Genomic DNA, 22,959 nt, shown 5'->3' on the forward strand with positions numbered 1-22,959 from the left:
AACAATCAATGTCTTTATTTCGAATAATGATGAGGAAGGGAATGGTAGTGGGGGAAGGAAGCAGGGGACCATGCGGGCATGGATGCCAGGTGAGGCCGGTCATCGTGCAGGCAGCGGTGGCAGGTGAGGTTGGTGAGGTGGAGGGTGGTGAAGATTCCGAGGTGGTGGCTGAACACGAAGGCGAGGGGCTGGGTGGTGAGGTGCTGGAGCTCAGAGACGAGAAGCCCTGGAGAAAACACAAAAGGCACAATGCGCAAAAATCCAAAAAAACACGAGAGAGAATTAAAAAGGCACAAAGAGAATCTCAAACTGAGACGGCCGATCTACCACTTGTGAAGTTGGCAATTATCTGGCGCCGGGGAGAGGTGAAGCCGGAGTATTTAAACTGTGAGGAGATGACTGCAGATGAGGCGCAGGTGAGAGAGTGTGCCCAACGCTCCAGCACACGGAAGCCACGCCCAGCCCCTACAACACAGAAGGACAGAACAGACAACCCAAGCATACACACAAACAGTCCCAAGCAATCACAGTCACAAAAACACACAAAACACCACAGTTTTCACCTGTTTTTGAGACAGGTCAATTTTGACATTTTTCGCCATACTATAGCCTTGCCTTTTTGGTCATTTTTTCAACATGCTTTATTTTAGATTCCTTGACCGTTTTTGCAACATTCTTTGCCATAACATGTCTTGGCACGCTATTTTATGTTGTTTTGAGTGTTTTCAGCTGTTTTTCAGACATGTCAATTTTGACATTTTTAGCCATACTATAGCCTCTCCTTTTCGGTCATGTTTTCAAGATTTATTTATTTATTTATTTATTTATTTTGGTGTTTTTTGCCATTTTTGCAACATTCTGTACTATAACCTGTCTTTGCACCATATTTAATGATGTTTTAAGGTGTTGTCAGCTGTTTTTGAAACGTGTCAGTTTTGACATTTTTACCCATACAATAGCCTTGCCTTTTCTGTCATTTTTTCAACATGCATTATTATGGTGTTTTAGGCCGTTTTTGCAGCATTGTATGCTATAGCGTGTCTTGGCATGCTATTTTATGCTGTTTTGAGGTTTTTCCAGCTGTTTTTGAGACATGTCAATTTTGACAATTTTAGCCTTACTATAGCCTTGCCTTTTCAGTCATTTTTTCAACATGCTTTATTTTGGATTTTTTGGTCATTTTTGGAACATACTTTGCTATAACGTGTCTGGACACGCTATTTTATGCTGTTTTTAGGTGTTTTCAGCTGTTTTTGAGACATGTCAATTTTGACAATTTTCGCCATACTATAGCCTTGCCTTTTTGGTTATTTTTTAACCATGCATTATTATGGTGTTTTTGGTCATTTTTGCAACATTCTTTGCTTTAGCGTGTCTTGGCATGCTATTTTATGCTTTTCTGAGGTGCTTTCAGCTGTTTTTGAAACATGTCAATTTTCACGTTTTTCGCCATACTATAGCCTCTCCTTTTCGGTCATGTTTTAAAAAATGCCGTTTTTGCAGCATTCTATGCTATCGTGTGTCTTGGCATGTTATTTTATGCTGTTTTGAGGTTTTTCCAGCTGTTTTTGAGACATGTCAATTTTGACAATTTTCGCCATACTATAGCCTTGCCTTTTCGGTCATTTTTTCAACCTGCATTATTATGGTGTTTTGGGCCGTTTTTGCAGCATTCTATGCTATAGCGTGTCTTGGCATGCGATTTTATGCTGTTTTGAGGTTTTTCCAGCTGTTTTTGAGACATGTCAATTTTGACAATTTTCGCCATATATAACCTTGCCTTTTCGGTCATTTTTTCAACATGCATTATTATGGTGTTTTGGGCCGTTTTTGCAGCATTCTATGCTATCGCGTGTCTTGGCATGGTATTTTATGCTGTTTTGAGGTGTTTTCAGGTGATTTTGAGACGTGTCAATTTTTACATTTTTCGCCATACTATAGCCTTGCCTTTTTGGTCATTTTTTCAACATGCATTATTATGGTGTTTTAGGCCGTTTCTGCAGCATTCTATGCTATAGCGTGTCTTGGCATGCTATTTTATGCTGTTTTGAGGTGTTTTCAGGTGATTTTGAGACGTGTCAATTTTGACATTTTTCGCCATACTATAGCCTTGCCTTTTCGGTCATTTTTTCAACATGCATTATTATGGTGTTTTAGGCCGTTTTTGCAGCATTCTATGCTATAGCGTGTCTTGGCATGTGATTTTATGCTGTTTTGAGGTTTTTCCAGCTGTTTTTGACACATGTCAATTTTGACAATTTTCGCCATACTATAGCCTTGCCTTTTTGGTGATTTTTTCAACATGCATTATTATGGTGTTTTAGGCCGTTTCTGCAGCATTCTATGCTATAGCGTGTCTTGGCATGCTATTTTATGCTGTTTTGAGGTGTTTTCAGGTGATTTTGAGACGTGTCAATTTTGACATTTTTCGCCATACTATAGCCTTGCCTTTTCGGTCATTTTTTCAACATGCATTATTATGGTGTTTTTGGCCGTTTTTGCAACATTCTTTGCCATAACGTGTCTGGACACGCTATTTTATGCTGTTTTTAGGTGTTTCCAGTTGTTTTTGAGACGTGTCAATTTTGACATTTTTCGCCATACTATAGCCTTGCCTTTTTGGTTATTTTTTAACCATGCATTATTATGGTGTTTTTGGTCATTTTTGCAACATTCTTTGCTTTAGCGTGTCTTGGCATGCTATTTTATGCTTTTCTGAGGTGCTTTCAGCTGTTTTTGAAACATGTCAATTTTGACAATTTTCCCCATACTATAGCCTTGCCTTTTCGGTCATTTTTTCAACATGCATTATTATGGTGTTTTAGGCATCTATGCAGCATTCTATGCTATCGCGTGTCTTGGCATGTTATTTTATGCTGTTTTGAGGTTTTTCCAGCTGTTTTTGAGACATGTCAATTATGACAATTTTCGCCATACTATAGCCTTGCCTTTTTGGTGATTTTTTTCAACATGCATTATTACGGTGTTTTAGGCCGTTTTTGCAGCATTCTATGCTATAGCGTGTCTTGGCATGTTATTTTATGCTGTTTTGAGGTTTTTCCAGCTGCTTTTGAGACATGTCAATTATGACAATTTTCGCCATACTATAGCCTTGCCTTTTTGGTGATTTTTTTCAACATGCATTATTACGGTGTTTTAGGCCGTTTTTGCAGCATTCTATGCTATAGCGTGTCTTGGCATGTTATTTTATGCTGTTTTGAGGTTTTTCCAGCTGCTTTTGAGACATGTCAATTATGACAATTTTCGCCATACAATAGCCTTGCCTTTTTGGTCATTTTTTCAACATGCATTATTGTGGTGTGCTGGGCTGTTTTTGCAACATCCTACACTTTAGTGTGTCTTGGCATGCTTTTTAATGCTGATTTAAGGTGTTTTCAGGTGATTTTGAGACGTGTCAATTTTGACAATTTTCACCATACTATAGCCTTGCCTATTCGATCATTTTTTCAACATGCAGTATTATTGTGTTTTAGGCCGTTTCTGCAGCATTCTATGCTATAGCGTGTCTTGGCATGTTATTTTATGCTGTTTTGAGGTTTTTCCAGCTGTTTTTGAGACATGTCAATTATGACAATTTTCGCCATACTATAGCCTTGCCTTTTTGGTGATTTTTTCAACATGCATTATTATGGTGTTTTAGGCCGTTTCTGCAGCATTCTATGCTATAGCGTGTCTTGGCATGCTATTTTATGCTGTTTTGAGGTGTTTTCAGGTGATTTTGAGACATGTCAATTTTGACATTTTTCGCCATACTATAGCCTTGCCTTTTCGGTCATTTTTTCAACATGCATTATTATGGTGTTTTAGGCCGTTTTTGCAGCATTCTATGCTATAGCGTGTCTTGGCATGTTATTTTATGCTGTTTTGAGGTTTTTCCAGCTGTTTTTGAGACATGTCAATTATGACAATTTTCGCCATACTATAGCCTTGCCTTTTTGGTGATTTTTTTCAACATGCATTATTACGGTGTTTTAGGCCGTTTTTGCAGCATTCTATGCTATAGCGTGTCTTGGCATGGTATTTTATGCTGTTTTGAGGTTTTTCCAGCTGCTTTTGAGACATGTCAATTATGACAATTTTCGCCATACTATAGCCTTGCCTTTTCGGTGATTTTTTTCAACATGCATTATTATGGTGTTTTAGGCCGTTTTTGCAGCATTCTATGCTATAGCGTGTCTTGGCATGGTATTTTATGCTGTTTTGAGGTGTTTTCAGGTGATTTTGAGACGTGTCAATTTTGACATTTTTCGCCATACTATAGCCTTGCCTTTTCGGTCATTTTTTCAACATGCATTATTATGGTGTTATAGGCCGTTTTTGCAGCATTCTATGCTATAGCGCGTCTTGGCACGCTATTTTATGTAGTTTTGAGGTGTTTTCAGCTGTTTTTGAGACATGTCAATTTTGACAATTTTCGCCATACTATAGCCTTGCCTTTTCGGTCATTTTTTCAACATGCATTATTATGGTGTTTTGGGCCGTTTTTGCAGCATTCTATGCTATAGCGTGTCTTGGCACGCTATTTTATGTAGTTTTGAGGTGTTTTCAGGTGTTCTTGAGACGTGTCAATTTTGACATTTTTCGCCATACTATAGCCTTGCCTTTTCGGTCATTTTTTCAACATGCATTATTATGGTGTTATAGGCCGTTTTTGCAGCATTCTATGCTATAGCGCGTCTTGGCACGCTATTTTATGTAGTTTTGAGGTGTTTTAAGGTGTTCTTGAGACGTGTCAATTTTGACATTTTTCGCCATACTATAGCCTTGCCTTTTCGGTCATTTTTTCAACATGCATTATTATGGTGTTTTAGGCCGTTTTTGCAGCATTCTATGCTATAGCGCGTCTTGGCACGCTATTTTATGTAGTTTTGAGGTGTTTTCAGGTGTTCTTGAGACGTGTCAATTTTGACATTTTTCGCCATACTATAGCCTTGCCTTTTCGGTCATTTTTTCAACATGCATTATTATGGTGTTATAGGCCGTTTTTGCAGCATTCTATGCTATAGCGCGTCTTGGCACGCTATTTTATGTAGTTTTGAGGTGTTTTAAGGTGTTCTTGAGACGTGTCAATTTTGACATTTTTCGCCATACTATAGCCTTGCCTTTTTGGTCATTTTTTCAACATGCATTATTGTGGTGTTTTGGGCCGTTTTTGCAGCATTCTATGCTATAGCGTGTCTTGGCATGCGATTTTATGCTGTTTTGAGGTTTTTCCAGCTGTTTTTGAGACATGTCAATTATGACAGTTGTCGCCATACTATAGCCTTGCCTTTTTGGTGATTTTTTCAACATGCATTATTATGGTGTTTTAGGCCGTTTCTGCAGCATTCTATGCTATAGCGTGTCTTGGCATGCTATTTTATGCTGTTTTGAGGTGTTTTCAGGTGATTTTGAGACGTGTCAATTTTGATATTTTTCGCCATACTATAGCCTTGCCTTTTCGGTCATTTTTTCAACATGCATTATTATGGTGTTTTAGGCAGTTTCTGCAGCATTCTATGCTATAGCGTGTCTTGGCATGCTATTTTATGCTGTTTTGAGGTGTTTTCAGGTGATTTTGAGACGTGTCAATTTTGACATTTTTCGCCATACTATAGCCTTGCCTTTTCGGTCATTTTTTCAGCATGCATTATTATGGTGTTTTAGACCATTTATGCAGCATTCTATGCTATCCCGTGTCTTGGCATGCTATTTTATGCTGTTTTGAGGTGTTTTCAGGTGATTTTGAGACGTGTCAATTTTGACATTTTTCGCCATACTATAGCCTTGCCTTTTCGGTCATTTTTTCAACATGCATTATTATGGTGTTTTAGGCCATTCATGCAGCATTCTATGCTATCCCGTGTCTTGGCATGCTATTTTATGCTGTTTTGAGGTGTTTTCAGGTGATTTTGAGACGTGTTAATTTTGCTATTTTTCGCCATACTATAGCCTTGCCTTTTCGGTCATTTTTTCAACATGCATTATTATGGTGTTTTAGGCCATTTATGCAGCATTCTATGCTATAGCGTGTCTTGGCATGGTTTTTAATGCTGATTTAAGTTGTTTTAAGGTGTTCTTGAGACGTGTCAGTTTTGACATTTTTCGCCCTACTATAGCCTTGCCTTTTTGGTCATTTTTTCAACATGCATTATTGTGGTGTTTTTGGCCGTTTTTGCAACATCCTACACTTTAGTGTGTCTTGGCATGGTTTTTAATGCTGATTTAAGTTGTTTTCAGGTGATTTTGAGACGTGTCAATTTTGACAATTTTTGCCATACTATAGCCTTGCCTTTTCGGTCATTTTTTCAACATGCATTATTATGGTGTTTTAGGCCGTTTCTGCAGCATTCTATGCTATAGCGTGTCTTGGCATGCTATTTTATGCTGTTTTGAGGTGTTTTCAGGTGATTTTGAGACGTGTCAATTTTGACATTTTTCGCCATACTATAGCCTTGCCTTTTCGGTCATTTTTTCAACATGCATTATTATGGTGTTTTAGGCCGTTTCTGCAGCATTCTATGCTATAGCGTGTCTTGGCATGTTATTTTATGTTGTTTTGAGGTGTTTTCAGCTGTTTTTGAGACATGTCAATTTTGACAATTTTCGCCATACTATAGCCTTGCCTTTTCGGTCATTTTTTCAACATGCATTATTGTGGTGTTTTGGGCCGTTTTTGCAACATCCTACACTTTAGTGTGTCTTGGCATGCTTTTTAATGCTGATTTAAGGTGTTTTCAGGTGATTTTGAGACGTGTCAATTTTGACATTTTTCGCCATACTATAGCCTTGCCTTTTCGGTCATTTTTTCAACATGCATTATTATGGTGTTTTAGGCCGTTTTTGCAGCATTCTATGCTATAGCGTGTCTTGGCATGCGATTTTATGCTGTTTTGAGGTTTTTCCAGCTGTTTTTGAGACATGTCAATTATGACAGTTGTCGCCATACTATAGCCTTGCCTTTTTGGTGATTTTTTCAACATGCATTATTATGGTGTTTTAGGCCGTTTCTGCAGCATTCTATGCTATAGCGTGTCTTGGCATGCTATTTTATGCTGTTTTGAGGTGTTTTCAGGTGATTTTGAGACGTGTCAATTTTGATATTTTTCGCCATACTATAGCCTTGCCTTTTCGGTCATTTTTTCAACATGCATTATTATGGTGTTTTAGGCAGTTTCTGCAGCATTCTATGCTATAGCGTGTCTTGGCATGCTATTTTATGCTGTTTTGAGGTGTTTTCAGGTGATTTTGAGACGTGTCAATTTTGACATTTTTCGCCATACTATAGCCTTGCCTTTTCGGTCATTTTTTCAACATGCATTATTATGGTGTTTTAGGCCATTTATGCAGCATTCTATGCTATAGCGTGTCTTGGCATGCTATTTTATGCTGTTTTGAGGTGTTTTCAGGTGATTTTGAGACGTGTCAATTTTGACATTTTTCGCCATACTATAGCCTTGCCTTTTCGGTCATTTTTTCAACATGCATTATTATGGTGTTTTAGGCCATTTATGCAGCATTCTATGCTATAGCGTGTCTTGGCATGGTTTTTAATGCTGATTTAAGTTGTTTTAAGGTGTTCTTGAGACGTGTCAATTTTGACATTTTTCGCCCTACTATAGCCTTGCCTTTTTGGTCATTTTTTCAACATGCATTATTGTGGTGTTTTGGGCCGTTTTTGCAACATCCTACACTTTAGTGTGTCTTGGCATGGTTTTTAATGCTGATTTAAGTTGTTTTCAGGTGATTTTGAGACGTGTCAATTTTGACAATTTTTGCCATACTATAGCCTTGCCTTTTCGGTCATTTTTTCAACATGCATTATTATGGTGTTTTAGGCCGTTTCTGCAGCATTCTATGCTATAGCGTGTCTTGGCATGCTATTTTATGCTGTTTTGAGGTGTTTTCAGGTGATTTTGAGACGTGTCAATTTTGACATTTTTCGCCATACTATAGCCTTGCCTTTTCGGTCATTTTTTCAACATGCATTATTATGGTGTTTTAGGCCGTTTTTGCAGCATTCTATGCTATAGCGTGTCTTGGCATGCTATTTTATGCTGTTTTGAGGTGTTTTCAGGTGATTTTGAGACGTGTCAATTTTGACATTTTTCGCCATACTATAGCCTTGCCTTTTCGGTCATTTTTTCAACATGCATTATTATGGTGTTTTAGGCCGTTTCTGCAGCATTCTATGCTATAGCGTGTCTTGGCATGTTATTTTATGTTGTTTTGAGGTGTTTTCAGCTGTTTTTGAGACATGTCAATTTTGACAATTTTCGCCATACTATAGCCTTGCCTTTTCGGTCATTTTTTCAACATGCATTATTGTGGTGTTTTGGGCCGTTTTTGCAACATCCTACACTTTAGTGTGTCTTGGCATGGTTTTTAATGCTGATTTAAGGTGTTTTCAGGTGATTTTGAGACGTGTCAATTTTGACATTTTTCGCCATACTATAGCCTTGCCTTTTCGGTCATTTTTTCAGCATGCATTATTATGGTGTTTTAGACCATTTATGCAGCATTCTATGCTATCCCGTGTCTTGGCATGCTATTTTATGCTGTTTTGAGGTGTTTTCAGGTGATTTTGAGACGTGTTAATTTTGCTATTTTTCGCCATACTATAGCCTTGCCTTTTCGGTCATTTTTTCAACATGCATTATTATGGTGTTTTAGGCCATTTATGCAGCATTCTATGCTATAGCGTGTCTTGGCATGGTTTTTAATGCTGATTTAAGTTGTTTTAAGGTGTTCTTGAGACGTGTCAATTTTGACATTTTTCGCCCTACTATAGCCTTGCCTTTTTGGTCATTTTTTCAACATGCATTATTGTGGTGTTTTGGGCCGTTTTTGCAACATCCTACACTTTAGTGTGTCTTGGCATGGTTTTTAATGCTGATTTAAGTTGTTTTCAGGTGATTTTGAGACGTGTCAATTTTGACAATTTTTGCCATACTATAGCCTTGCCTTTTCGGTCATTTTTTCAACATGCATTATTATGGTGTTTTAGGCCGTTTCTGCAGCATTCTATGCTATAGCGTGTCTTGGCATGCTATTTTATGCTGTTTTGAGGTGTTTTCAGGTGATTTTGAGACGTGTCAATTTTGATATTTTTCGCCATACTATAGCCTTGCCTTTTCGGTCATTTTTTCAACATGCATTATTATGGTGTTTTAGGCCGTTTCTGCAGCATTCTATGCTATAGCGTGTCTTGGCATGTTATTTTATGTTGTTTTGAGGTGTTTTCAGCTGTTTTTGAGACGTGTCAATTTTGACAATTTTCGCCATACTATAGCCTTGCCTTTTCGGTCATTTTTTCAACATGCATTATTATGGTGTTTTGGGCCGTTTTTGCAACATCCTACACTTTAGTGTGTCTTGGCATGCTTTTTAATGCTGATTTAAGGTGTTTTCAGGTGATTTTGAGACATGTCAATTTTGACATTTTTCACCATACTATAGCCTTGCCTTTTCGGTCATTTTTTCAACATGCATTATTATGGTGTTTTAGGCCATTTATGCAGCATTCTATGCTATAGCGTGTCTTGGCATGCGATTTTATGCTGTTTTGAGGTTTTTCCAGCTGTTTTTGAGACATGTCAATTATGACAGTTGTCGCCATACTATAGCCTTGCCTTTTTGGTGATTTTTTCAACATGCATTATTATGGTGTTTTAGGCCGTTTCTGCAGCATTCTATGCTATAGCGTGTCTTGGCATGCTATTTTATGCTGTTTTGAGGTGTTTTCAGGTGATTTTGAGACGTGTCAATTTTGACATTTTTCGCCATACTATAGCCTTGCCTTTTCGGTCATTTTTTCAACATGCATTATTATGGTGTTTTAGGCCGTTTTTGCAGCATTCTATGCTATAGCGTGTCTTGGCATGCTATTTTATGCTGTTTTGAGGTGTTTTCAGGTGATTTTGAGACGTGTTAATTTTGCTATTTTTCGCCATACTATAGCCTTGCCTTTTCGGTCATTTTTTCAACATGCATTATTATGGTGTTTTAGACCATTTATGCAGCATTCTATGCTATCCCGTGTCTTGGCATGTTATTTTATGCTGTTTTGAGGTGTTTTCAGGTGATTTTGAGACGTGTCAATTTTGACAATTTTCGCCATACTATAGCCTTGCCTTTTCGGTCATTTTTTCAACATGCATTATTATGGTGTTTTAGGCCATTTATGCAGCATTCTATGCTATAGCGTGTCTTGGCATGGTTTTTAATGCTGATTTAAGTTGTTTTAAGGTGTTCTTGAGACGTGTCAATTTTGACAATTTTCGCCATACTATAGCCTTGCCTTTTCGGTCATTTTTTCAACATGCATTATTGTGGTGTTTTGGGCCGTTTTTGCAACATCCTACACTTTAGTGTGTCTTGGCATGCTTTTAATGCTGATTTAAGGTGTTTCCAGCTGTTTTTGAGACATGTCAATTTTGACAATTTTCGCCATACTATAGCCTTGCCTTTTCGGTCATTTTTTCAACATGCATTATTATGGTGTTTTAGGCCGTTTTTGCAGCATTCTATGCTATAGCGTGTCTTGGCATGCTATTTTATGCTGTTTTGAGGTGTTTTCAGGTGATTTTGAGACGTGTCAATTTTGACATTTTTCGCCATACTATAGCCTTGCCTTTTCGGTCATTTTTTCAACATGCATTATTATGGTGTTTTAGGCCGTTTTTGCAGCATTCTATGCTATAGCGTGTCTTGGCATGCTATTTTATGTTGTTTTGAGGTGTTTTCAGCTGTTTTTGAGACATGTCAATTTTGACAATTTTCGCCATACTATAGCCTTGCCTTTTCGGTCATTTTTTCAACATGCATTATTGTGGTGTTTTGGGCCGTTTTTGCAACATCCTACACTTTAGTGTGTCTTGGCATGCTTTTAATGCTGATTTAAGGTGTTTTCAGGTGATTTTGAGACGTGTCAATTTTAACATTTTTCGCCATACTATAGCCTTGCCTTTTCAGTCATTTTTTCAACATGCAGTATTATGGTGTTTTAGGCTGTTTTTGCAGCATTCTATGCTATAGCGTGTCTTGGCATGCGATTTTATGCTGTTTTGAGGTTTTTCCAGCTGTTTTTGAGACATGTCAATTTTGACAATTTTCGCCATATATAACCTTGCCTTTTCGGTCATTTTTTCAACATGCATTATTATGGTGTTATAGGCCGTTTTTGCAGCATTCTATGCTATAGCGCGTCTTGGCACGCTATTTTATGTAGTTTTGAGGTGTTTTCAGCTGTTTTTGAGACATGTCAATTTTGACAATTTTCGCCATACTATAGCCTTGCCTTTTCGGTCATTTTTTCAACATGCATTATTGTGGTGTGTTGGGCCGTTTTTGCAACATCCTACACTTTAGCGTGTCTTGGCATGTTATTTTATGTTGTTTTGAGGTGTTTTCAGCTGTTTTTGAGACATGTCAATTTCACAATTTTCGCCATACTATAGCCTTGCCTTTTCGGTCATTTTTTCAATATGCAGTATTATGGTGTTTTAGGCCGTTTTTGCAGCATTCTATGCTATAGCGTGTCTTGGCATGCGATTTTATGCTGTTTTGAGGTTTTTCCAGCTGTTTTTGAGACATGTCAATTTTGACATTTTTCGCCATACTATAGCCTTGCCTTTTCGGTCATTTTTTCAACATGCATTATTATGGTGTTTTGGGCCGTTTTTGCAGCATTCTATGCTATAGCGTGTCTTGGCATGTTATTTTATGCTGTTTTGAGGTTTTTCCAGCTGTTTTTGAGACATGTCAATTATGACAATTTTCGCCATACTATAGCCTTGCCTTTTTGGTGATTTTTTCAACATGCATTATTATGGTGTTTTAGGCCGTTTCTGCAGCATTCTATGCTATAGCGTGTCTTGGCATGCTATTTTATGTTGTTTTGAGGTGTTTTCAGGTGATTTTGAGACATGTCAATTTTGACAATTTTCGCCATACTATAGCCTTGCCTTTTCGGTCATTTTTTCAACATGCATTATTATGGTGTTTTAGGCCGTTTCTGCAGCATTCTATGCTATAGCGTGTCTTGGCACGCTATTTTATGTTGTTATAAGGTGTTTTCAGCTGTTTTTGAGACATGTCAATTTTGACATTTTTCGCCATACTATAGCCTTGCCTTTTCGGTCATTTTTTCAACATGCATTATTATGGTGTTTTAGGCCATTTATGCAGCATTCTATGCTATCGCGTGTCTTGGCATGCTATTTTATGTTGTTTTGAGGTGTTTTCAGCTGTTTTTGAGACAGGTCAATTTTGACAATTTTCGCCATACTATAGCCTTGCCTTTTCGGTCATTTTTTCAACATGCATTATTGTGGTGTTTTGGGCCGTTTTTGCAACATCCTACACTTTAGTGTGTCTTGGCATGCTTTTAATGCTGATTTAAGGTGTTTTCAGGTGATTTTGAGACGTGTCAATTTTAACATTTTTCGCCATACTATAGCCTTGCCTTTTCGGTCATTTTTTCAACATGCATTATTGTGGTGTTTTGGGCCGTTTTTGCAACATCCTACACTTTAGTGTGTCTTGGCATGCTTTTTAATGCTGATTTAAGGTGTTTTCAGGTGATTTTGAGACGTGTCAATTTTAACATTTTTCGCCATACTATAGCCTTGCCTTTTCGATCATTTTTTCAACATGCAGTATTATGGTGTTATAGGCCGTTTTTGCAGCATTCTATGCTATAGCGTGTCTTGGCATGCGATTTTATGCTGTTTTGAGGTTTTTCCAGCTGTTTTTGAGACATGTCAATTTTGACATTTTTCGCCATACTATAGCCTTGCCTTTTCGGTCATTTTTTCAACATGCATTATTATGGTGTTTTGGGCCGTTTTTGCAGCATTCTATGCTATAGCGTGTCTTGGCATGTTATTTTATGCTGTTTTGAGGTTTTTCCAGCTGTTTTTGAGACATGTCAATTTTGACAATTTTCGCCATACTATAGCCTTGCCTTTTCGGTCATTTTTTCAACATGCATTATTGTGGTGTTTTGGGCCTTTTTTCAACATCTTACACTTTAGTGTGTCTTGGCATGCTTTTTAATGCTGATTTAAGGTGTTTTAAGGTGATTTTGAGACGTGTCAATTTTGACATTTTTCGCCATACTATAGCCTTGCCTTTTCGGTCATTTTTTCAACATGCAGTATTATGGTGTTTTAGGCCGTTTTTGCAGCATTCTATGCTATAGCGTGTCTTGGCATGTTATTTTATGCTGTTTTGAGGTTTTTCCAGCTGTTTTTGAGACATGTCAATTTTGACAATTTTCGCCATACTATAGCCTTGCCTTTTCGGTCATTTTTTCAACATGCATTATTATGGTGTTTTAGGCCATTTATGCAGCATTCTATGCTATAGCGTGTCTTGGCATGTTATTTCATGTTGTTTTGAGGTGTTTTCAGCCGTTTTTGAGACATGTCAATTTTGACAATTTTCGCCATACTATAGCCTTGCCTTTTCTGTCATTTTTCAACATGCATTATTATGGTGTTTTAGGCCGTTTTGCAGCATTCTATGCTATAGCGTGTCTTGGCATGCTATTTTATGTAGTTTTGAGGTGTTTTCAGCTGTTTTTGAGACATGTCAATTTCACAATTTTCGCCATACTATTGCCTTGCCTTTTCGGTCATTTTTTCAACATGCATTATTATGGTGTTTTAGGCCGTTTTTGCAGCATTCTATGCTATAGCGTGTCTTGGCACGCTATTTTATGTTGTTTTGAGGTGTTTTCAGCTGTTTTTGAGACAGGTCAATTTTGACAATTTTCGCCATACTATAGCCTTGCCTTTTCGGTCATTTTTTCAACATGCATTATTGTGGTGTGTTGGGCCGTTTTTGCAACATCCTACACTTTAGTGTGTCTTGGCATGTTATTTAATGCTGATTTAAGGTGTTTTCAGGTGATTTTGAGACGTGTCAATTTTGACAATTTTCGCCATACTATAGCCTTGCCTTTTTGGTGATTTTTTCAACATGCATTATTGTGGTGTTTTAGGCCGTTTCTGCAGCATTCTATGCTATAGCATGTCTTGGCATGCTATTTTATGCTGTTTTGAGGCGTTTTCAGGTGATTTTGAGACGTGTCAATTTTTATATTTTTCGCCATACTATAGCCTTGCCTTTTCGGTCATTTTTTCAACATGCATTATTATGGTGTTATAGGCCGTTTCTGCAGCATTCTATGCTATAGCGTGTCTTGGCACGCTATTTTATGTAGTTTTGAGGTGTTTTCAGCTGTTTTTGAGACATGTCAATTTTGACAATTTTCGCCATACTATAGCCTTGCCTTTTCGGTCATTTTTTCAACATGCATTATTATGGTGTTTTAGGCCGTTTTTGCAGCATTCTATGCTATAGCGTGTCTTGGCATGTTATTTTATGCTGTTTTGAGGTTTTTCCAGCTGTTTTTGAGACATGTCAATTATGACAATTTTCGCCATACTATAGCCTTGCCTTTTTGGTGATTTTTTCAACATGCATTATTATGGTGTTTTAGGCCGTTTCTGCAGCATTCTATGCTATAGCGTGTCTTGGCACGCTATTTTATGTTGTTTTGAGGTGTTTTCAGGTGATTTTGAGACATGTCAATTTTGACAATTTTCGCCATACTATAGCCTTGCCTTTTCGGTCATTTTTTCAACATGCATTATTATGGTGTTTTAGGCCGTTTTTGCAGCATTCTATGCTATAGCGTGTCTTTGCATGTTATTTTATGCTGTTTTGAGGTTTTTCCAGCTGTTTTTGAGACATGTCAATTTTGACAATTTTCGCCATACTATAGCCTTGCCTTTTTGGTCATTTTTTCAACATGCATTATTATGGTGTTTTAGGCCATTTATGCAGCATTCTATGCTATAGCGTGTCTTGGCATGTTATTTTATGCTGTTTTGAGGTGTTTTCAGCTGTTTTTGAGACATGTCAATTTTGACAATTTTCGCCATACTATAGCCTTGCCTTTTCGGTCATTTTTTCAACATGCATTATTATGGTGTTTTAGGCCGTTTTTGCAGCATTCTATGCTATAGCGTGTCTTGGCATGCTATTTTATGCTGTTTTGAGGTGTTTTCAGCTGTTTTTGAGACATGTCAATTTTGACAATTTTCGCCATACTATAGCCTTGCCTTTTCGGTCATTTTTTCAACATGCATTATTATGGTGTTTTGGGCCGTTTTTGCAGCATTCTATGCTATAGCGTGTCTTGGCATGTTATTTTATGCTGTTTTCAGGTTTTTCCAGCTGTTTTTGAGACATGTCAATTTTGACAATTTTCGCCATACTATAGCCTTGCCTTTTCGGTCATTTTTTAAACATGCATTATTGTGGTGTTTTGGGCCTTTTTTCAACATCTTACACTTTAGTGTGTCTTGGCATGCTTTTTAATGCTGATTTAAGGTGTTTTCAGGTGATTTTGAGACGTGTCAATTTTGACATTTTTCGCCATACTATAGCCTTGCCTTTTCGGTCATTTTTTCAACATGCATTATTATGGTGTTTTAGGCCGTTTTTGCAGCATTCTATGCTATAGCGTGTCTTGGCATGTTATTTTATGCTGTTTTGAGGTTTTTCCAGCTGTTTTTGAGACATGTCAATTTTGACAATTTTCGCCATACTATAGCCTTGCCTTTTCGGTCATTTTTTCAACATGCATTATTATGGTGTTTTAGGCCATTTATGCAGCATTCTATGCTATAGCGTGTCTTGGCATGTTATTTCATGTTGTTTTGAGGTGTTTTCAGCCGTTTTTGAGACATGTCAATTTTGACAATTTTCGCCATACTATAGCCTTGCCTTTTCTGTCATTTTTTCAACATGCAGTATTATGGTGTTTTAGGCCGTTTTTGCAGCATTCTATGCTATAGCGTGTCTTGGCACGCTATTTTATGTAGTTTTGAGGTGTTTTCAGCTGTTTTTGAGACATGTCAATTTCACAATTTTCGCCATACTATTGCCTTGCCTTTTCGGTCATTTTTTCAACATGCATTATTATGGTGTTTTAGGCCGTTTTTGCAGCATTCTATGCTATAGCGTGTCGTGGCACGCTATTTTATGTTGTTTTGAGGTGTTTTCAGCTGTTTTTGAGACATGTCAATTTTGACAATTTTCGCCATACTATAGCCTTGCCTTTTCGGTCATTTTTTCAACATGCATTATTGTGGTGTTTTGGGCCGTTTTTGCAACATCCTACACTTTAGTGTGTCTTGGCATGCTTTTAATGCTGATTTAAGGTGTTTCCAGCTGTTTTTGAGACATGTCAATTTTGACAATTTTCGCCATACTATAGCCTTGCCTTTTCGGTCATTTTTTCAACATGCATTATTGTGGTGTTTTAGGCCGTTTCTGCAGCATTCTATGCTATAGCATGTCTTGGCATGCTATTTTATGCTGTTTTGAGGTGTTTTCAGGTGATTTTGAGACGTGTCAATTTTGATATTTTTCGCCATACTATAGCCTTGCCTTTTCGGTCATTTTTTCAACATGCATTATTATGGTGTTATAGGCCGTTTCTGCAGCATTCTATGCTATAGCGTGTCTTGGCACGCTATTTTATGTAGTTTTGAGGTGTTTTCAGCTGTTTTTGAGACATGTCAATTTCACAATTTTCGCCATACTATAGCCTTGCCTTTTCGGTCATTTTTTCAATATGCAGTATTATGGTGTTTTGGGCCGTTTCTGCAGCATTCTATGCTATAGCGTGTCTTGGCATGTTATTTTATGCTGTTTTGAGGTTTTTCCAGCTGTTTTTGAGACATGTCAATTTTGACAATTTTCGCCATACTATAGCCTTGCCTTTTCGGTCATTTTTTCAACATGCATTATTATGGTGTTTTAGGCCGTTTTTGCAGCATTCTATGCTATAGCGTGTCTTGGCACGCTATTTTATGTTGTTTTGAGGTGTTTTCAGGTGATTTTGAGACATGTCAATTTTGACAATTTTCGCCATACTATAGCCTTGCCTTTTCGGTCATTTTTTCAACATGCATTATTATGGTGTTTTAGGCCGTTTTTGCAGCATTCTATGCTATAGCGTGTCTTTGCATGTTATTTTATGCTGTTTTGAGGTTTTTCCAGCTGTTTTTGAGACATGTCAATTTTGACAATTTTCGCCATACTATAGCCTTGCCTTTTTGGTCATTTTTTCAACATGCATTATTATGGTGTTTTAGGCCATTTATGCAGCATTCTATGCTATAGCGTGTCTTGGCATGTTATTTTATGTTGTTTTGAGGTGTTTTCAGCTGTTTTTGAGACATGTCAATTTTGACAATTTTCGCCATACTATAGCCTTGCCTTTTCGGTCATTTTTTCAACATGCATTATTATGGTGTTTTAGGCCGTTTTTGCAGCATTCTATGCTATAGCGTGTCTTGGCACGCTATTTTATGTTGTTTTGAGGTGTTTTCAGCTGTTTTTGAGACATGTCAATTTTGACAATTTTCGCCATACTATAGCCTTGCCTTTTCGGTCATTTTTTCAACATGCATTATTATGGTGTTTTAGGCCATTTATGCAGCATTCTATGCTATAGCGTGTCTTGGCATGTTATTTTATGTAGTTTTGAGGTGTTTTCAGCTGTTTTTGAGACATGTCAATTTTGACAATTTTCGCCATACTATAGCCTTGCCTTTTCGGTCATTTTTTCAACATGCATTATTGTGGTGTTTTGGGCCGTTTTTGCAACATCCTACACTTTAGTGTGTCTTGGCATGCTTTTTAATGCTGATTTAAGGTGTTTTCAGGTGATTTTGAGACGTGTCAATTTTGACATTTTTCGCCATACTATAGCCTTGCCTTTTCGGTCATTTTTTCAACATGCATTATTGTGGTGTTTTGGGCCGTTTTTGCAACATCCTACACTTTAGTGTGTCTTGGCATGCTTTTTAATGCTGATTTAAGGTGTTTTCAGGTGATTTTGAGACGTGTCAATTTTGACATTTTTCGCCATACTATAGCCTTGCCTTTTCAGTCATTTTTTCAACATGCAGTATTATGGTGTTTTAGGCCGTTTTTGCAGCATTCTATGCTATAGCGTGTCTTGGCATGTTATTTTATGCTGTTTTGAGGTTTTTTCAGCTGTTTTTGAGACATGTCAATTTTGACAATTTTCACCATACTATAGCCTTGCCTTTTCGGTCATTTTTTCAACATGCATTATTATGGTGTTTTAGGCCATTTATGCAGCATTCTATGCTATAGCGTGTCTTGGCATGTTATTTCATGTTGTTTTGAGGTGTTTTCAGCTGTTTTTGAGACATGTCAATTTTGACAATTTTCGCCATACTATAGCCTTGCCTTTTCGGTCATTTTTTCAACATGCATTATTGTGGTGTTTTGGGCCGTTTTTGCAACATCCTACACTTTAGTGTGTCTTGGCATGCTTTTTAATGCTGATTTAAGGTGTTTTCAGGTGATTTTGAGACGTGTCAATTTTGACATTTTTCGCCATACTATAGCCTTGCCTTTTCAGTCATTTTTTCAACATGCAGTATTATGGTGTTTTAGGCCGTTTTTGCAGCATTCTATGCTATAGCATGTCTTGGCATGCGATTTTGTGCTGTTTTGAGGTTTTTCCAGCTGTTTTTGAGACATGTCAATTTTGACATTTTTCGCCATACTATAGCCTTGCCTTTTTGGTGATTTTTTCAACATGCATTATTATGGTGTTTTAGGCCGTTTCTGCAGCATTCTATGCTATAGCGTGTCTTGGCATGCTATTTTATGCTGTTTTGAGGTGTTTTCAGGTGATTTTGAGACGTGTCAATTTTGATATTTTTCGCCATACTATAGCCTTGCCTTTTCGGTGATTTTTTCAACATGCATTATTATGGTGTTATAGGCCGTTTTTGCAGCATTCTATGCTATAGCGTGTCTTGGCACGCTATTTTATGTAGTTTTGAGGTGTTTTCAGCTGTTTTTGAGACATGTCAATTTCACAATTTTCGCCATACTATTGCCTTGCCTTTTCGGTCATTTTTTCAACATGCATTATTATGGTGTTTTAGGCCGTTTTTGCAGCATTCTATGCTATAGCGTGTCTTGGCACGCTATTTTATGTTGTTTTGAGGTGTTTTCAGCTGTTTTTGAGACATGTCAATTTTGACAATTTTCGCCATACTATAGCCTTGCCTTTTCGGTCATTTTTTCAACATGCATTATTGTGGTGTGTTGGGCCGTTTTTGCAACATCCTACACTTTAGTGTGTCTTGGCATGTTATTTAATGCTGATTTAAGGTGTTTTCAGGTGATTTTGAGACGTGTCAATTTTGACAATTTTCGCCATACTATAGCCTTGCCTTTTTGGTGATTTTTTCAACATGCATTATTGTGGTGTTTTAGGCCGTTTCTGCAGCATTCTATGCTATAGCGTGTCTTGGCATGCTATTTTATGCTGTTTTGAGGTGTTTTCAGGTGATTTTGAGACATGTCAATTTTGATATTTTTCGCCATACTATAGCCTTGCCTTTTCGGTCATTTTTTCAACATGCATTATTATGGTGTTTTAGGCCATTTATGCAGCATTCTATGCTATAGCGTGTCTTGGCATGTTATTTTATGTTGTTTTGAGGTGTTTTCAGCTGTTTTTGAGACATGTCAATTTTGACAATTTTCGCCATACTATAGCCTTGCCTTTTCGGTCATTTTTTCAACATGCATTATTATGGTGTTTTAGGCCGTTTTTGCAGCATTCTATGCTATAGCGTGTCTTGGCACGCTATTTTATGTTGTTTTGAGGCGTTTTCAGCTGTTTTTGAGACATGTCAATTTTGACAATTTTCGCCATACTATAGCCTTGCCTTTTCGGTCATTTTTTCAACATGCATTATTGTGGTGTTTTGGGCCTTTTTTTCAACATCTTACACTTTAGTGTGTCTTGGCATGCTTTTTAATGCTGATTTAAGGTGTTTTAAGGTGATTTTGAGACGTGTCAATTTTGACATTTTTCGCCATACTATAGCCTTGCCTTTTCGGTCATTTTTTCAATATGCATTATTGTGGTGTGTTGGGCCGTTTTTGCAACATCCTACACTTCAGTGTGTCTTGGCATGCTTTTTAATGCTGATTTAAGGTGTTTTCAGGTGATTTTGAGACGTGTCAATTTTGATATTTTTCGCCATACTATAGCCTTGCCTTTTCGGTCATTTTTTCAACATGCAGTATTATGGTGTTTTAGGCCGTTTTTGCAGCATTCTATGCTATAGCGTGTCTTGGCATGCGATTTTATGCTGTTTTGAGGTTTTTCCAGCTGTTTTTGAGACATGTCAATTTTGACAATTTTCGCCATACTATAGCCTTGCCTTTTCGGTCATTTTTTCAACATGCATTATTATGGTGTTTTAGGCCATTTATGCAGCATTCTATGCTATAGCGTGTCTTGGCATGTTATTTTATGCTGTTTTGAGGTGTTTTCAGGTGATTTTGAGACGTGTCAATTTTGACATTTTTCGCCATACTATAGCCTTGCCTTTTCGGTCATTTTTTCAACATGCATTATTATGGTGTTTTAGGCTGTTTTTGCAGCATTCTATGCTATAGCGTGTCTTGGCATGCGATTTTATGCTGTTTTGAGGTTTTTCCAGCTGTTTTTGAGACATGTCAATTTTGACAATTTTCGCCATACTATAGCCTTGCCTTTTCGGTCATTTTTTCAACATGCATTATTATGGTGTTTTAGGCCATTTATGCAGCATTCTATGCTATAGCGTGTCTTGGCATGCTATTTTATGCTGTTTTGAGGTGTTTTGAGGTGTTTTTGAGACATGTCAATTTTGACATTTTTCGCCATACTATAGCCTTGCCTTTTCGGTCATTTTTTCAACATGCATTATTATGGTGTTTTAGGCCGTTTTTGCAGCATTCTATGCTATAGCGTGTCTTGGCATGCGATTTTATGCTGTTTTGAGGTTTTTCCAGCTGTTTTTGAGACATGTCAATTTTGACAATTTTCGCCATACTATAGCCTTGCCTTTTCGGTCATTTTTTCAACATGCATTATTATGGTGTTTTAGGCCATTTATGCAGCATTCTATGCTATAGCGTGTCTTGGCATGTTATTTTATGCTGTTTTGAGGTTTTTCCAGCTGTTTTTGAGACATGTCAATTTTCACATTTTTCACCATGCTATAGCCTTGCCTTTTCGGTCATTTTTTCAGCATGCATTATTATGGTGTTTTGGGCCGTTTTTGCAGCATTCTATGCTATAGCGTGTCTTGGCATGTTATTTTATGCTGTTTTGAGGTTTTTCCAGCTGTTTTTGAGACATGTCAATTTTGACAATTTTCGCCATACTATAGCCTTGCCTTTTCGGTCATTTTTTCAACATGCATTATTATGGTGTTTTGGGCCGTTTTTGCAGCATTCTATGCTATAGCGTGTCTTGGCACGCTATTTTATGTTGTTTTGAGGTGTTTTCAGCTGTTTTTGAGACGTGTTAATTTTGCTATTTTTCGCCATACTATAGCCTTGCCTTTTCGGTCATTTTTTCAACATGCATTATTATGGTGTTTTAGGCCATTTATGCAGCATTCTATGCTATAGCGTGTCTTGGCATGCTATTTTATGCTGTTTTGAGGTGTTTTCAGGTGATTTTGAGACGTGTCAATTTTGACATTTTTCGCCATACTATAGCCTTGCCTTTTTGGTTATTTTTTCAACATGCATTATTATGGTGTTTTAGGCCGTTTTTGCAGCATTCTATGCTATAGCGTGTCTTGGCATGTTATTTTATGCTGTTTTGAGGTTTTTCCAGCTGTTTTTGAGACATGTCAATTTTGACAATTTTCGCCTTGCCTTTTCGGTCATTTTTTCAACATGCATTATTTCAGATTTTTTGGCCATTTTTGCAACGTCCAATGCTACATCGTGTCTTGGCTCGCTGTTTTATGCTGTTTTTAGGTGATTTGAGCTGTTTTAAAGACAAGTCAATTTTGACATTTTCAGCCTTACTATAGCCTTTCCTTTTCAGTTATTTTTTCAACATGCATTATTTTGGATGTTTTGGGCCCGTTTTGAAACATTCTACGCAATAGAAAGTTTTGGCATGCTATTTTATGCTGTTTTGCAGTGTTTTTTATGTTTCTGAGACATGTAATATTTTGACATTTTTAGCCATATTTTATCCTGGCCTTTACGGTCATTTTTGCAAAAAACATGTAGACATGCATCATTATGGTGTTCTTAGCTATTTTTCAGAAATTCTGTGCTATGATGTGTCTTGGGGTACCATTTCATGATGTTTTGAAGTGTTTTCAGCTGTTTTTGGAACATGTCATATTTTGACATTTTTAGCCCAAAAACAGCTGAAAACCTCAAAACACCATAAAATAAGCTGCCAAGACATGCCATTGCAAAGAACTTCTCACAAAAAGCCCAAAACACCATAATATTACATGCTGAAAAAATGACAGAGTAAGTAAGGCTATAGTATGGCTAAAAAATGTCAAAATTGACATGTCTCAAAAACAGCTGAAAACACCTCAAAACAACATAAAAAAGTGCCAAGAAGCGCTATAGCAAAGAATGCTGCAAAAACAAGCAAAAAACCCTTGAAATTTATGTTGAAAAAAATCACCAAAAAGGCAAGGCTATAGTCTGGCTAAAAATGTCAAAATATGATGTATCCCTAGCTCACCTGAAAACAAAACAGCATAAAATAGCGTGCCAAGACACGTCATAGCACAGAATATTGTACAAACGTCCAAAAACACAATAAAATTGCATGTTGAAAATTGACCTGCTTGGGGTGGGGCTGTCATGGTTTGGGGTTTTGTGGATGTTTTTGTTGTTTATTCTTCTGTTCTCATGCACTCTCCCCCCTCCCTTTTTATTTTTTTACTTTCAGTGTGTGTGTGGCTTGGAGACGTGGGTGACCCACTTTCCATTCTCCCGGCTGCACCGATGCACACCTGAGTCCCACTTTATCTGCAATCAGTGTCTGCATATAAATCTGGT

At 37.3% G+C, this 22,959-nt stretch overlaps 1 protein-coding gene across 2 annotated transcripts in view; it reads right to left on the minus strand.

Annotated features, from left to right (window-relative positions):
- rtn2b (reticulon 2b) overlaps positions 1-22,959 on the minus strand; it is a 35,946-nt gene continuing 12,987 nt past the window's right edge. Inside the window, exons 7-8 of one of the 2 annotated variants that reach the window (XR_015778986.1) lie at positions 328-465; positions 1-226 (exon numbers count right to left, since the gene is read on the minus strand). The gene's annotated coding sequence lies outside the window, so the exon portion shown is untranslated. Of the gene's footprint in view, positions 227-327; positions 466-22,959 lie in introns of those variants that run through there. The other variant, XM_088088823.1, reaches the window with a different exon arrangement.

The sequence above is a fragment of the Plectropomus leopardus genome, chromosome 15 (assembly GCF_026936395.1).
Source record: "Plectropomus leopardus strain MGB_pleo_1.0 chromosome 15, ASM2693639v1, whole genome shotgun sequence".
NCBI lineage: Eukaryota > Metazoa > Chordata > Actinopteri > Perciformes > Serranidae > Plectropomus > Plectropomus leopardus.